We start from the raw sequence: 15,129 nt of genomic DNA, 5'->3' as shown, positions 1-15,129 counted from the left end.
TATGCATTTTATCTTATTTAATTCTTATCAAGGACGACTTCTTGAGTCTGTTTTTTGTTTCCTCTTTTCTTTCTCTCTCTCTCTTTTTTTTTTTTTTTGAGAGAGAGACAGAGAGAGTGTGAGGGGATAGTGGGAGGTGGGCAGAGGGAGAGGGAGAGGGAGAGACTTTTAGGCAGGCTTCCTAATGCTCAAGGAACCTCATGGGGAGTGGGGGAGGAGAATCCATTTCATGACCCTGAGAAAATGACCTGAGCCAAAATCAAGAGTTGGACTCCTAATGGACTGAGCCACACAGGCGCCCCGAGTCTGTTTGTTCAAATCTAAATCCGAATACTGGTTTTCAAAGCCAAATGGAAGAATGAGTGGTAATATTTATCTATTCATTCATTCATTCAGTTCATTTCATATGTAAGCTGAGTGTCAGTGTGGCAGATTGCAGAATCACCTTCCAGAAGCACAGCTCAGTAAACCTAACGGGACAACTCCTGTTTTCGAACTTTCAGTCTCACAAGGGAAGAGGCATAAAGAGACAATAAATAGTTTTTAACTTTCAATTATTTTATAAAATTCAAAAAGATGTAAAGGAAAATGATGTTCTTACATAGAAGCTTTAAATACAAATAGTGTGGAGGGGGTGAAGCTAGCATCCTTTGTAGGGTGCCTGGGAGATACTTAATCGCAGAGATCTTTTTGGTGGTTGGGCTTATGGGTCTAGACTGAACAACAAATGCCCTGGGGGGCAGTATTCATGTGAAATTCTTTATTGCATATCTGGGAATGAGGGCAAGAGAGTGGATGTGGTCACTTCTATGTAGAGAGGACAATGAGAAGAGGACCTAAATATAGTCCTGCAGACCCTCAGCATTTGAAGGGCAGGCAGAGGAGAGCCTGTGGCAGAGTAGCCAGTGCAGTTGGAAGGACACATGGGGACGATGACACATGGGGGACAGACGTGGTGCTTGCAGGACAGGTGCAGATGATCTGTCCCAGGGACTCTGCAAACAGACGCCTTTGGTGACCTGAGCAGAATCTGTTCAGTGGAATTGATGGGGCAGAATCAGATGGGAGTAGGTGGAAGAGGAAACACAGGCACGGAACTCAGGGCCACTGTGTACACAAAGTCATTTTGGGGAAGCTTGTTTGCAAAAGGGAGGAGAGAAATGAGGTGGTACTTTGAGGGATAGGTGGGTTAACATCTCTGTGCATATATATTTTTATGTTTCTGCAACATCTTTCTGGAAATCCAGGGACCAGGACAAAGAGCCTTCAATAATAGCCTAAACTCAGATTTAAAAAATAAACAGAAATCCCTAATATGAAACATAAAGTGTCATCCCTACTCTATAGTATAGGATTTTGCATCGATTACCCATTCTGCCATTTTGTGTGTGTGATCTTGGGCAAGGCACCTAAGCCCTCTGGGTCTTTGATTCTGAAATGTCCTGGTCTCCTTCTGGACTTCACCTGCCCAAGACACCTGTGTGTGGGGACAGGGATGATGGGAGGCCTAGGACACCGCTATGGCGGCTGTGAACGTCTACAGGGAATCACTGTGCAGTGTCAGCTGGATCCTCCCCTCGTGCAGTGCTTTGCTGTCATAGGCAGGACACCACGGATGAGCAGCTGAGTAGAGAAACTGAATAAAGAGAGCCACAGCACCAGCACTGCCCGCGAGTCTACACCACACAAGCTGGTAAAGTGTCCAGGAGCATCTTGCACCAGTGTGTAGGAACTAGATGTTCTCATTCCACCAGGAGGAGACGGCACCCGTCACAGGAGCTCATCTGCTCAACATAGCAAAGTGGGCATCAGGAACTGTGAGGCTGTAAGAGGCAGCAGCAGCTGGAGACCTCGGAACGGAAGCAGCTCAGCAGCTCTGGGCTCCCCGGGGCTCTCAGCTGCACAGATGAAGTACAGACGTCAAGCGTGATCTGTTTCAGTTGCAAAGTGGTGTGTAGGCTGGCTGCTTTCTCCCGGGGCTTCTGCACTGCTGGTTCTCTGCCTCCAGCCACATTTAAAGGCCAGTTGCAGGGTGGCTGGGTGTTGGGGGAGGCAAGCAGAGCCTAAGTTTGCAAGTGCAAGAAAAGCAGAAAAGACTCACTTGGTAGACAGCAACACGCAAACCCATCCAAATTCAGGTTTTAGAAAACACTGCTGGCCAAGCAAGGTGTTTCACAAATGCCGTCATCCTCCAGGAGACAAGACCAGTGTATAACAGTTGTGAGGATCGTGATGACAAGGTTAACTGGACTGTGAATGTCTGTCATGAGGGGGTGGTGCCTGCTACGCCCAGGACAAATGGGAACTGGAGAGAGAACTTCTTCTCTGAGACTGTCCGAGACAGAGCTCTCCAGACAAACAGAACCAGTACTATATATATACACAGAGATTTAGTTTGAGGAAGTGGCCCATGAGTTTGTGGAGATGGTCAAGTCTAGTAGCTGTAGACTACTCTAGAGCTGGAGGCCCAGGGAAGAGTTGCAGTTTGACTCTAAATGTGGTCTCCTGGCAGAAGTTCCACTACTTCCGGGAAGGTCAGGCTTTTTCTATGAAGACCTTCGGTGGAGTGGATGGGGCTCACCCCCATGACAGAGGGCAATCTGGTTTGTTCAACATCTACTAATGTAAATGTCAATCTCATCCAAAAAACAGCTTCACAGCAACATCTAGAATGTTTGACTAAATATCTGGGTATCCCAGCCATGTGACACATAAAGTTCACCATCCCAAAGGCTTCCCTCAGATTTTCAACAGCCTCTTTGATTAGTGTGGACCGTGATAGTCCTACCATGTGGTTGGGAGCTCAGGCTGGGGAGACAGAAGGCCTACATTCCAGACTGTCTGTATGACCTTGAGAAAGTTATTTCACCTCCACGTGCTCTGTTTGGTTCTTCAGAAAATGGGGATAATGAAAGAGTGTCTATCGGCCCATTCTGTTCACTGGTATGAACTACAGTGACTGACACAGTAGGCGATGAGAAGCAGCTGTTTGGTAAATGCATATTGGGGAGCAGTGTTCATCTCCCCAGCCTGTGTCAACAATAGAGGGAGGATTTGGGGGCAGGTGGAAGCTATTCCCCACCAAGAGATTCAAGGTCATAAGGACTTCCCCTTGCCCACCTGAACTTAGAGCCCCAAGAGTCCAGCTGCATGTTGGGATATGTGATGTTCCTTGTCTCTTACCATTTTCAGAGGCTGGGTGGGAGGTTTCTGGCCCTATGCTGCCTGTGTGACCCCAGCTACTCCACCCCATGACCATACAATGTTCTAGATAATGAGGGAACACAGGGAAGGACTGTTGGGTCTCAGTACTGGGCCATTGTCTTTGGTTTTCTCCCTTTTAAAAATTTTGTTTATTTATTTAAAAATTTTTTTTAAAAATATTTTATTTATTTGAGAGAGTGTGCGCGCGTGCAGGAGCATGGGGGGAGGGGCAAAGGGAGAGGGAGAAGCAGACTCCCCACTTAACAGGGAGCCCAAAGTGGGGCTCGATCCCAGGACCCTGAGATCATGACCTGAGCTGAAAGCAGACACTTAGCCAACTGAGCCACCCACGCACCCCTGGTTTTCTCACTTTTAAGGCCCTTGAGCTTTGTATTTTTTGTTGTATTCTTGTGTTAGTATTAACAGCGTTGGTATTAACAAGATCTTAAAATTGAGATACATTCATAAATACAGATGAAAGAATCTGAGGTGATGGTGGGTGTAGAATGCCACTGTCACCAGTCCTCCCTAACCCTGATGACCTCCAGAAAGTCAAAGCTGGCTCTCCATAGAAACTGAAGCTGACTGTTACTCTAAGCCTGAGCTCCTGGCTAACCATGAACTTCCCCAAAATGTGGCTGAGGCAGAAGACACAAATCTCCTTTCAGAAGAAAATATATATTCTGGAAATACATATCTCTACTTACAATAGAGACTACTTCAGAGAAGATGGTATGTGAAAAGCAATTTTCTCTGGTTTTATGGGAACATTTCTTTGAGAGAAATTTTGTAGGGATTGAGGGATGCTGGAAGACTGTTTGGCTGACCTGAGGAACATGCTTCCAGAGGCAGAGTTGGGGGGAGGGAGCCTCATGGATCCATGGCTGTGTATTGGAACGCTCCTCACGTCATGTAGGAGGCCATTGTCCCAGTCTTCACATAGCTGAATAATTCGGGGGCTCTCACTTGGAGCCTTGGATGACTAGGGAGAGAATGGACTGAACCACTGGAATCCAAGGGGTATGTCACCTTAGGGGAGTTGTTGAGATCCTGAGAGAGAGTGGGATCAGGGTGGGAGGGTGCCTAGTGATGAGGTGGGATCCAAAGACAATGTGGGGTCTGAATTGGAAATAGGGTCCTGTATCTGAGTGTGTTTTCAGTGTAGAAAGGAAAAGGTCAATATGGTAAGGGTAAAGATAGTCCTGACAATGTGGGATCCAGTGAAATAGCAGGCTATGTTCGAAGAAAAGAATCCAGTGCTTATATGGTAGAAAAAAGGAAAGTGGGTGGTATAGTCCAATCAGGGGGCGGAGGCCTGAGTAAGGACACCAGAGTGAATCATGACTTAGTGGATCTCAAAGACGACATTGAGAAACATCTTCCTGGCACCATGAACAACACCATGTCTGCTTCCTTGGCTGCTCGTTTTTAAAAATTTTTTAAAAGATTTTATTATTTCTTCAAGAGAGAGAAAGAAAGCGAGAGAGTGCATGAGCAGGGGGAGGGGCAGAGGGAGAGGGAGAAGCAGACTTCCTGCTGAGCAAGGAGCCCCATGCAGGGCTTGATCCCAGGACCCTGGGATCATGATCCAATCTGAAGGCAGACGTTTAACTGACTGAGCCACCCAGGCGGCCCTGCCTTGTCTGCTCTAACTCACTCCTCAGAAAAAGGATCTTGGTGGAACTGCTCTGGAAAGCCACCTGCCAAAGGAAACTCGTGCAGGAACCTGCAAGAGACAGGATACAGAGTACTTTTAAAGGCAGAATGGGAAGAGGCAGGCTTGACAGAGGTCACATTTTGCCACATTCTGACCTCATGATATTCTTTTTATCCCACTGTATGGCTTGATTTCACAACCATTTATGACTTGCCTCTAATGTCAACCCCAGGCTGCATGTGGAGCCTGGCATTCCACAGTCAACCTAGGAAGAAGGATGTCTGAAATAACAGGACTAACAGGAAAGATCAATCCCCTTTTCTTAAGAGAAAATAGGTCTGGTGCCATGTTAATGCCTTGGCCGTGAGCTCCCAACAGAGAATATAGGACCCTGGGTCACATAGGGTGAAGGTAGTATCTTGTAGGAAGCTGAGTAGAATGTTGCATTGGGCATAAACTCTTGCAAGATTAGATTGTGAATGCCCAGGGATTAGGATGCAAAGTCGAAAGTTCAATGACAATTATAGTAAGCTTCACTTATGGTTAGGGCTATGTCATCTTAACACTCTTTCCAACACATGGTCCCAAGTGATCAACACAACAGCCCCACGAGATTTGCAGGCCAGTACTCTTTCCAAAGAGGAGTCTGATGCGTAGGGAAGTTAATTTGGAATATGTCCAAAGGACTGAGACATTTGCCCCCCCCTCCCAAACCAACAGTCCTTCCACTACATCTCACACCACCACCTAGTGGGCAAGACCCATGGCCCAATTCAATCACTCTTCCATTCCAATGGGTGAGTACAAAGATCAGGATCAGGCCTTGTTCCCAAAGGGCGGGCCTACCAGGTCATTAATTTCTTTTTTTTTTTTTTTTAAGATTTTATTTATTTATTCGACAGAGATAGAGACAGCCAGCGAGAGAGGGAACACAAGCAGAGGGAGTGGGAGAGGAAGAAGCAGGCTCATAGAGGAGGAGCCTGATGTGGGGCTCCATCCCAGAACGCCGGGATCACGCCCTGAGCCGAAGGCAGATGCTTAACCGCTGTGCCACCCAGGCGCCCCCCAGGTCATTAATTTCTGAGAAGGACAGGTTCTGGGAACTGATCTCCCCAAGCCCTCACTGAAAAGATATATGAAGTCTAATCGACAGAGAGCCTGGCTTTCAAGAGTAGAACATTACCTTTAAGCCTCCAGCTTTTTCTTTCTGCCTCTATGTTGATGCTGAAAGACAAGGAAAAATGATATCTAAGACAATCTCCCTTTCCTCTGTCTACAAAAGCAGCAGCCAGTCATGATTAGTGAATAATGTGAGTCTACACTGACTTGAGACCCATCTTTTAAGTTATTCATTTTTTAAGTGGTTAGCAATATTTTCTACTGATTCTTCTCTGAAAACTCAAGGAATAGTTTTCTGCGTGTGGTCCTTTTAGCATTTTTCATGCACGAGTCCTGCTGAGGAAAGGCGCACAATGTCAGGTCTTCGGGATCACATGTTCTCCATTTGATAGGATTCTACTCTGAGGCCATATTGAGTAGCATCTGCTGGGAGACTTTCAGGGGCCCACCACGGCTCTCCTCACTACCGTGTTGGAGCTGACACAATAAAGAGGTCTGGCCCAGAGACCCCTGAGATGAGAAGGTGTCTGATGAACAAAGGTTGACAGACCTGTTTTCCTCAGGAACACCCCACCACACCCACTTATTGAAAACATCTTACCTCCCTTATTCATTTCTGAGGGACACTGTAACTAATATTGAATTACTCCTCACCATAGAACTTTCTTACCGATTCACTAAAAATGACAAAAAATTAGTATCTCTAAAAAATATATCATCAGAAGCTAAGGAATAGAGGATTCATAGAGTTGAAACGAGGAAGACGCCAGGGAAACCCAAGAACAGTAGTGTCTCTGCCTGGAGAGTCAACTAATTCCCCCAGGGGCACTAAAGTGGAAATAAAGAGAAACAAACATTTCAAATAAAACTAAACCCTGCCCTGAGGTTCATTCCAAACGTCCTCACTTCATGGTGCTTTTCCTGTTAAATCAGCTCCCTCAATTCTGTCAACTCACTTTCCACTAGAGTTCCTGAATTAAGTACCTTTGTATAACCTGACTCTTCTACCCACTTCTTCCTTCCTTCCTCCTCTGCTCACATCTCCCCCACGTTTTCCATTACCGACCCACACCACTCGCCACGATCCAGAACAGCTCTGTCTTTCTAATAATTGAGAGCTACACCCTTCTAGTATATGATCACTTAGTCTCTGGACCTTCTAGGTTTTCACAGCGCTCTGGCTGTGAATCTAGACTTCATCATTGACTGAACAGGGGAACTTTTTTTTTTTAAGAGGTTGCCTAGATTCTATGCCAGATGAATTACAACAGACACTTTGCGGAGGCTGAGGAGAGCATAACTATTTTAGAATAATTTTATTCTGAGATAATTTTCAAACACAGAAAAGTTCAAAGAATAGGAGAAAAAATTCACGCACTCCCATCACTCACAGACCCCCCTCCATATGCCAACTGTCCTTCCCAATTCCTTTATATTCAAAGAATTTAATCCATGACTTTCACCCAGTACTCATGTAGTTCTTTTTCCTTTTAATTGGAAACTATTCTTCAGACTTTCCTTAACTTTGACGGCCTTGACAATTTTAGAAAATGTAGGGCAATGACACTGAAGAGAGAAAATGTTTTCAACTCTTAACACTCTGAGATAAATGAGCCATTAAAAAATAGTAAAAATAGTAAAAGCAAGTGTATATGGGAACAGAGTTTGCCTTTTGCCTCGAGCTCCAATAATTCTCAGTCGTGCGTTGGGCATATTACCCAGTCATTCCACTGCAGGATTTCGATATTTTTGAGATCGTGTCCAGATTATGTAGATGTCTATCCCCCCTTCCCTGAATTCGTGTCTTTCTCCCCAGAAACAAGCCTGGGTCTGCAAACATACCCCAAGCAGCCCTCTCCCAGTTCAGGCCGTGCATCCAGAGGAAACGCACCCTTTGTACATCGCTCTGGCTAAAACACTGCGCGACGAAGGAGAGGACCCACGCAGGGGCCGACCCAGAACACGCAAAGCTTCCCCTCGCCGGTCAGGCCCTACAGGGGAGAGTTTGCTCTCAGTCCCCGCGGCGCCACGCCTTCCCGGACCCGGCGACTCCTCACCCGGGCCGGGCCCTGCTGCTTGCGAAGCTGCGGTTCTCGGGGGACGAGCTGCTGGCGCGCCGGGAGTGCCCTCTACGTTGAGTTCGCGCGCCCCCTTCTGGCCGTCGGGGTGCAGCGAGGGAGCCTTGCGTGCGCCGTTGAGTGCTGGCCGCGCGTGTTTCCCTGTGGTCCGCTCGATCACAGAACTCAGCGGCATAATCTGTTCGCTGATGGTGCTGGCGATGCTTTGGTCTAGCCCCTCCGGATCTGACGGCCGTGAAAAACAAGAAATCACGCTTTTGAGAAAATGATAGCTTCTCAGGCACGCCAGAATAACAGAACCTCCTTTCATTTTTTTCCCCACCACAAAATAGGTATCAACATCCTGAAGACACAAGCCACCTGTTCCTGGCATCGGATTCTCAGCCTGTCCCACAGAGACTACAATACGGATCTTCACGCTGCTTACGCGGAAGACTAGAGCACAGCTTGGAGTAAGAGCTGCTGGTTGGATTACTCCCGAGGCAGTCTGGAACAACAGGGGTAGAAAAAGAAAGTAGAAAATCTTCGGGTTTGTCCTTACTTGGAGATTTTATCTAAAAGTACTTTCAGGGAATCAGCAGCTTCCTAAAGAAGAAGGAATAGAGCTGTTGCGCCTTGGAAGTTGTCAGAGCGATGGCTGAAATATGCTTTTCCTTATTTAATAAATTCCAAAGAAAATCAGGAAAAAAATTATTTGCATGACTCTCTAATCACTGTATTATTGTTTGTCAAATCAAAGAAAGCAATCTGCACTGTATTTTCTGTGCCAGCTGTCAAATGTCTGAAGTTAAAACTTTATGTTTAAATTATAGTCTTCAGAAAATGTTCAGAAAAATAAGCGATCTGTTTCTTAGATAAATAACCTGTGATAATACAATTTTCATTTATCTTTTCAAATTTTTGGAGGACATTTGTCGACCCTAGAATCTGAAATATAACTAATCCTGGAAAACTTCTCCATTATTTTATTTTGTTACAGACTTCTTATCTGTTAAGGTCATGTTAGCTGCTCAAACAGATAAACATGGAAATGTCAGTATTTTGAACATAATACAAGTTGATCTTCTCTTCGTGGGGTACTTCAATGCAAGTATTCCTGAACAAATGACTCTTCTGGTAGGTTCCCCCTCAAACAGTGATTCAGGGATCCAGTTACCTTCTATTTAGTGCCTTTGCCATCATCAATAGGTGACTTTAAATACGGCTGTGGTGCTTGGGTTTCTCCCACTCAATTGTAAAAGAAGAAAGCTTGGTTGATCCCATGGGCATGTTTTCATGGGCCAGACCTGAGCAGACCAAACATAACTTGCAGCCACATTCCATTGGCCAGGATTCCTCCGCATGGCCACATCTACTGTAAAAAAGACTGGGAGAGCGAGTCTAATTTTGTGACCAGTGGGGAAAAGATGCAAGTTTAAGGAATAAGACCACTATTAATTTTTAAACTATGTACACTAATTCTGTTTTTAGGAGAAACAGCCAATTTTCTTGCTGACCACAAATCCGAGTCCACAAATGAAAACCAGGCAAGGGACCCAACAGGAGAAGGCATGGGTGTTCACATTATTGGCCCTTGAAATGGGAGATTTGCATGGATTCCCTAGGGCATCGGTTAAAGTTGAAATACACCACTTCTGGATCGCAAGTTCATTTGGCGTCCCTCTTACAAATCAGTCTCCAGTCAAGGTTTCTTTTGGCTTGAGGCCATGCTGATCACCCCACAGTCCTCCTATACCAGTCCACCTCTCAGCAAACCTCCGGCAGAATACTTTGGCATTTTTAAAAAAAGATTTTATCTATTTATTCATTTGGGGGGGTTGGGAGGGGAGAGGGGAGGTGGGTAGAAGGAAAGAGAGACGCAGACTCCCCGCTGGCTGGGGAGCCCTGGGGAGCCCGACACGGGGCTTGATCCCAGGATTCTGAAATCATGACCTGAGTGGAAGGCAGACGCTTAATTGACCGAGCCACCCAGGGGCCCCTACGTTTGACATGCAATTAACTGCTTGGAAGCTTTAGGCTGGGAGATCTTACCCAATCACCTCTGCTCCCTGGGCAATGTACGTAGGGTAGAAGGAATCGGTCAGGATGTACTAGCCCCCTCGCTCCTTGTGGTGCTTCAACTTGAAAATATCCTCTTTAGGCAGCAAGAGCAGCCCACACTGCAGAGCTCTCCATGTCCCCAGAAATCTGGGTGCACATTTAGCAATGTTCTGGGAAAAGGTTGACTATGCAAACCCAGACAATCACCCTCAGAACCCAAGAAATGTGCCAAGTAGGGCTAACTGCATAGGGAATGAATGGTAACATGCTTGCTCTTCCTCTTTCTTTTTTTTTAGAAGATCTGTTCATTGTCAACAAGGCAGCATAACACAATTAGACTGGGTGGAATTTTCAGTTAGACTGTCTTGGGTTTGAATCTTCATCACTTGGTAACGGTGTGGCCTCGGATAAGTTATTGAATGTTTCTAAAGTTCACTGTCCTTATGGGAAAGTGTGAACAATAAAAATGATAAGCCTACATTATTATAGAAGAGTTGATATCATACACATTATGATCAGATAAATTTACAATCAGATGAAAAATGAAAATAAGAATTTGGAACCTTTGAGGAGCCATGTTGGCGTCACCAGTGTTCCTGCTTTGGTCCTCCAAAGGACCGGGGCTTTAGGAACTAGACAAGGTTGATGGTGACTTTTGCCAGTATTCTTACCCACAGGGCTGTGAATGTGTTCTTTAGTTTCCAAACTTCATCAATCTATCCTGATCCCATAAAACAGGACCAATGAGATCTGAGAGACAACTGTGTGCCAGGCACGTAGAAACCCTCACTACCACCCTGGGTAGGAGTTGTTCCTGATGAGAAAATTCAGACTTAGGGTAAATAATTTTCCTGATAGCTCAAATGGTTCAAAATAGTCCCTGAAATCGAATCCAGGTCATTCTGACTTTAAAACTAGCATAATCTTGCCCCTTTTTCCATGATGGAAAACACAATTACAAGCCAATCTCCCATACTGTATGACACGGGCAGCATCTCTCAATACAGGCATCTTGTTCAACATGAGCCACGGCCTCGGAGTCACTAGGGGGACTTATCTGAAGTTTAGAACTACTGATGATCCTTGACATGGATGTTCTCGGGCTTGGTTCTTCCAGCTTAACATCAATGATCAGTACATTCCAGGTGTGACAAAATGAAGGCCTAATGATGTTTCAGCTCTTGATGTCTCTAAGAAGGTCAAAGGCATCATCACTGCACGGTCTTCCGAGCTAGATGTGTCACCGCGTTCCTGCTTTGCACCTCCCTTATGCAAGTCCCATCTGAAAACAGAAGCCTGACAACATCCTTCAATGAATCTGAACACATGTTGGAAGAACTGTGGAAGAAAGGGCATGTTATTCATTCATCATACTCCCCTCATTCCAGCCTTAGAGATACAAATTCTTAGCTTAGGCTAGACGAAGACGGCCATCTCAGTAGAGCGTTAGGTGGCACCTTTCCATGTGAGGATCCTTTGGGGGAAGTACGTTCAGCTGCCACGTCGAGAACATCAGCAAACCGTGGTGTTGGCGCGTCAGCCCACTGGATTCCCATCTCTAGTACCGAATCATAAAGCCCACTCATCCTTGGGCAGAATTTTGCAAAGTTTTCTCTCATCCAGAAGCTCATTGGAGCTGCTACGAGGAATGGTTTTCAGATCAAAGGTGGGAAGTGGTATCTTCAAGGACACCCATCCACGCTGTGGCAAGTGGCAGAGATGGGACTCACAGCCAGTTCCACAACCAGGGTCCTTTTTGTTGTATTGAATCTGTCTAAGTCTACACCTTGTCACCGGTCATGCAAGACCGATGAAGACCCTCCACACTAATATGGCTTTAGAAGAAACTTTTAATTTTCAGTGCATTTCCCTTTTAAAAGTGAGTAACCTCATTGATGCTTACCCTATCAGATTGGTATGGAAAAGAAGAGAGTTCAGCAAGATCAGAAAGCGAGAAAGAGAAACAAAAATGTATCTGGCCATTTATGTGCCATCTACAAGGTACATAATATATTACCTTATTGAATTGCCTGTCAATTTGCTGAAACAGTAATGCTATCGAGTCCAACTGAATAAAGCAGAACCCCAAGAGATGAAGTGACCCGTCCAGTGCACAGCAAGGGGTTGGTAGAGCCGGGACTTGAGTCCGGGTGTGCTGATGGAGACTCTTACACCTGGCAAAACTGAGTGAATGTCATGCTTCCCCGCCCCCCCAGATGGCTGTGGCAATCAGGGTAGTCAAGCCCCCACCAGTCACCCCTCCTGGAGCCCTGAATTCACAGAGAGCCTCTGCCTTGTTCCCCCTGAGCCTCACCCCCCCCCCACAATTCTCCTCATTCTCACACCACCACCCCCAATTCTCATTCTCCTACAGCATTTTTCTAGGTTATAAGCAAATCTTCTGTCACCAGCATGAATACATTCAAGACCCCAAGGGATCCCCCTCAGTTATACTGAGATATAATTGGCATGTAACTTTGTTTTAGTTTAAAGTGTATGACGTCATGGTTTGATGTATGTATATATTGTGAAAGGATTACTAAATTTAGTTAACTTCCACCACCTCATATGGTCATGATTTTTTTCTTTTGATGGGGACTTTTAAGATCTACTCTCTAAGCAACTTTCAAATATATGCTACAGTACTGTTCACTTTAGTCGTCACGCTGTGCATTACATCGCCAGTACTGACTTCTCTTATAATTAGAAGTTTGTGCCTTTTGGTCACCTTCACCCATTGCCCATCCCCCCACCTCTGGCATCCACCAATCTGTTGCACACTTTCAGGCCCTTCATCTGTATTTACTCATTTCCTACACTAATCCTTGAAAAAAATGCCATTATCGTCCCTCATATTAAAGACGAGGAAACTAGAGAACATAGTGCCACTAGTAGTGGATAGCAGGGCTGGGATTCAATCCTCAAACTCGGGCTCCAGAAACGCCTTCCTTAACCGCTAAAATAGATACTGTGCGAACTAGCAAGGTGAGCTGGGGCACAGTCCAAAACAGTAAAATGAGATGTGTACAATAACCACTGACTTCCACGTGGCACTTTGTACATGTCTCACACCTACTCTTCCAGTGTTCGTTCCCTCACGTGCGGCTCAGAGCACGATGGGGAAGTGTGAGCTTTTGAGATGGCAAGGTTATTACCCAAGAGCCACAGCTGGTGAGGAGGAGGCAGAAGTGATCCCAGGACAGATTAGGGCCTGTTGTTTTCTTATCCACTTCACAGAGGACAGCAGTAAATAGAGGCCAGGATTAAGTGTGTAATGGTCCCCTACCTTGAGTGAGCCCAGCTGGGTGTGTTGCACGTGCTTGGTGTTCCAGTCAGAAGAAGTTCTAGACGTGCCTTGTCTCTGTATTGAATGTTTAGATGCAACATGGCACGACACCTCAGAATTCTTGGGGTCTTAAAGAAAGACAAATCCTGGGACAACGGGGGGGCTCAGTTGGTTAAGTGTCCAACTCTTGATTTCGGCTCAGATCATGAGCTCAGGGCCATGAGATCGAGCCCCGAGTTGGGCTCCTCTCTCAGTGCAGAGTCTGCTGGAGATTCCCTTTCTTCTTCTCCAGCTGCCCCTCCCCCCAACTGGCAAGCTCTAAATAAATAAATAAATAAATAAATAAATAAATAAATAAAATCTTAAAAAAAAAGACAAATACCATGTGATCTCACTTGTATGTAGAATCTAAAAAGACTGAACACTATTGAAAGTGACTGTTCATCCCCAGTCTTGGAATCTCGCTTCCAGGAAGTTTTTTTCTAAATATCTGTGACTAGGGTTCATCTCCAGCTACTGACAATGCCCAATGTAGAATTTCTATGAGAAGCAGTCAGAACCATCCTCCAGGAATAACAGACAGGAAACACTCAGCTTTTGGTGAAGCAACACGATATCCCCGTTGTCCAGACCATGGTCTGAGTCAGCTCACAACCCAGAAAGAAAGATGGGGCTAAGGGCGCCTGGGTGGCTCAGTCGTTAAGCATCTGCCTTTGGCTCAGGGCGTGATCCCGGCGTTCTGGGATCGAGCCCCACGTCAGGCTCCTCCGCTGGGAGCCTGCTTCTTCCTCTCCCACTCCCCCTGCCTGTGTTCCCTCTCTCGCTGGCTGTCTCTCTCAGTCAAATAAATAAAATCTTAAAAAAAAAAAAAAAAGATGGGGCTAGAGAATGGATCTACTTTAAATTCTTTTTTTTAAAAAAGTTTTCTGTCAAATATTTTTGGACAGATTTATATAAACCCTTTACCAAAGAAGTATGCAAGTGACAAACACAAGTATGAAGAGATGCTCAACACCATTAGTCATGTGGAAAATGCCATTTTCCTCACCTCCACACACTGATGGAAATAGTTAAAATGAAAAAGACCGACCATACCGAGTGTTGGGTAGGATGTGGGGCAAGTGGAGCTCTCCTTCATTGGTCGTGGGAAAGTAAAATGGTACAACCGTTTTGGAAGACAACATATACTTCCATATGATTAAGCCATTCCATTCCTAGACATTTACCTCAGAAAAATGAAAACCAGAGATAGACCAAAATTGTACTTTGTTTCCTTTAATTTCTTTCATCTCCCCTATTCACTATCCTGTAGGAAAAACAAGCAAGCGAGCAGACAAAAAACAAATAACAATGTTTTTTGGAATAAAAACGTATTTAAGAAAATTAAAAAACACAGTGGCCAAGTGTATGGTATAGAATAAGTGCTCAAAGATTGTCAGACAAAGGACTGGTCTGCTATACAGTATAATTTCTCATTTCTTCGCCAACGTATGTCATCACTCTGGCTCCGATTGATAAAGATTGGCTCTTCCCCATTTTGTCATATCGGCACTACTTGGAGGTCTTTTGAGGATTAATGCTTGTCTCTCCCTTCTCTTTTTGAATTTTGAATGTACAGATTCAAGCTCTAAATGGATGCACCAGGAGAGGAGAATAGAGCTGGAGGTTACAGGTAGATCTCTACAAAGTCTAATTATTGGTCAAATACATACCTGCAGGGGAAAAAAGAAAAAATTTACTTAATG

This window comes from Ursus arctos, unplaced genomic scaffold (assembly GCF_023065955.2).
Source record: "Ursus arctos isolate Adak ecotype North America unplaced genomic scaffold, UrsArc2.0 scaffold_18, whole genome shotgun sequence".
NCBI lineage: Eukaryota > Metazoa > Chordata > Mammalia > Carnivora > Ursidae > Ursus > Ursus arctos.
The sequence above is the reverse complement of the archived record's forward strand: the minus strand, read 5'-3'. Positions refer to the sequence as shown.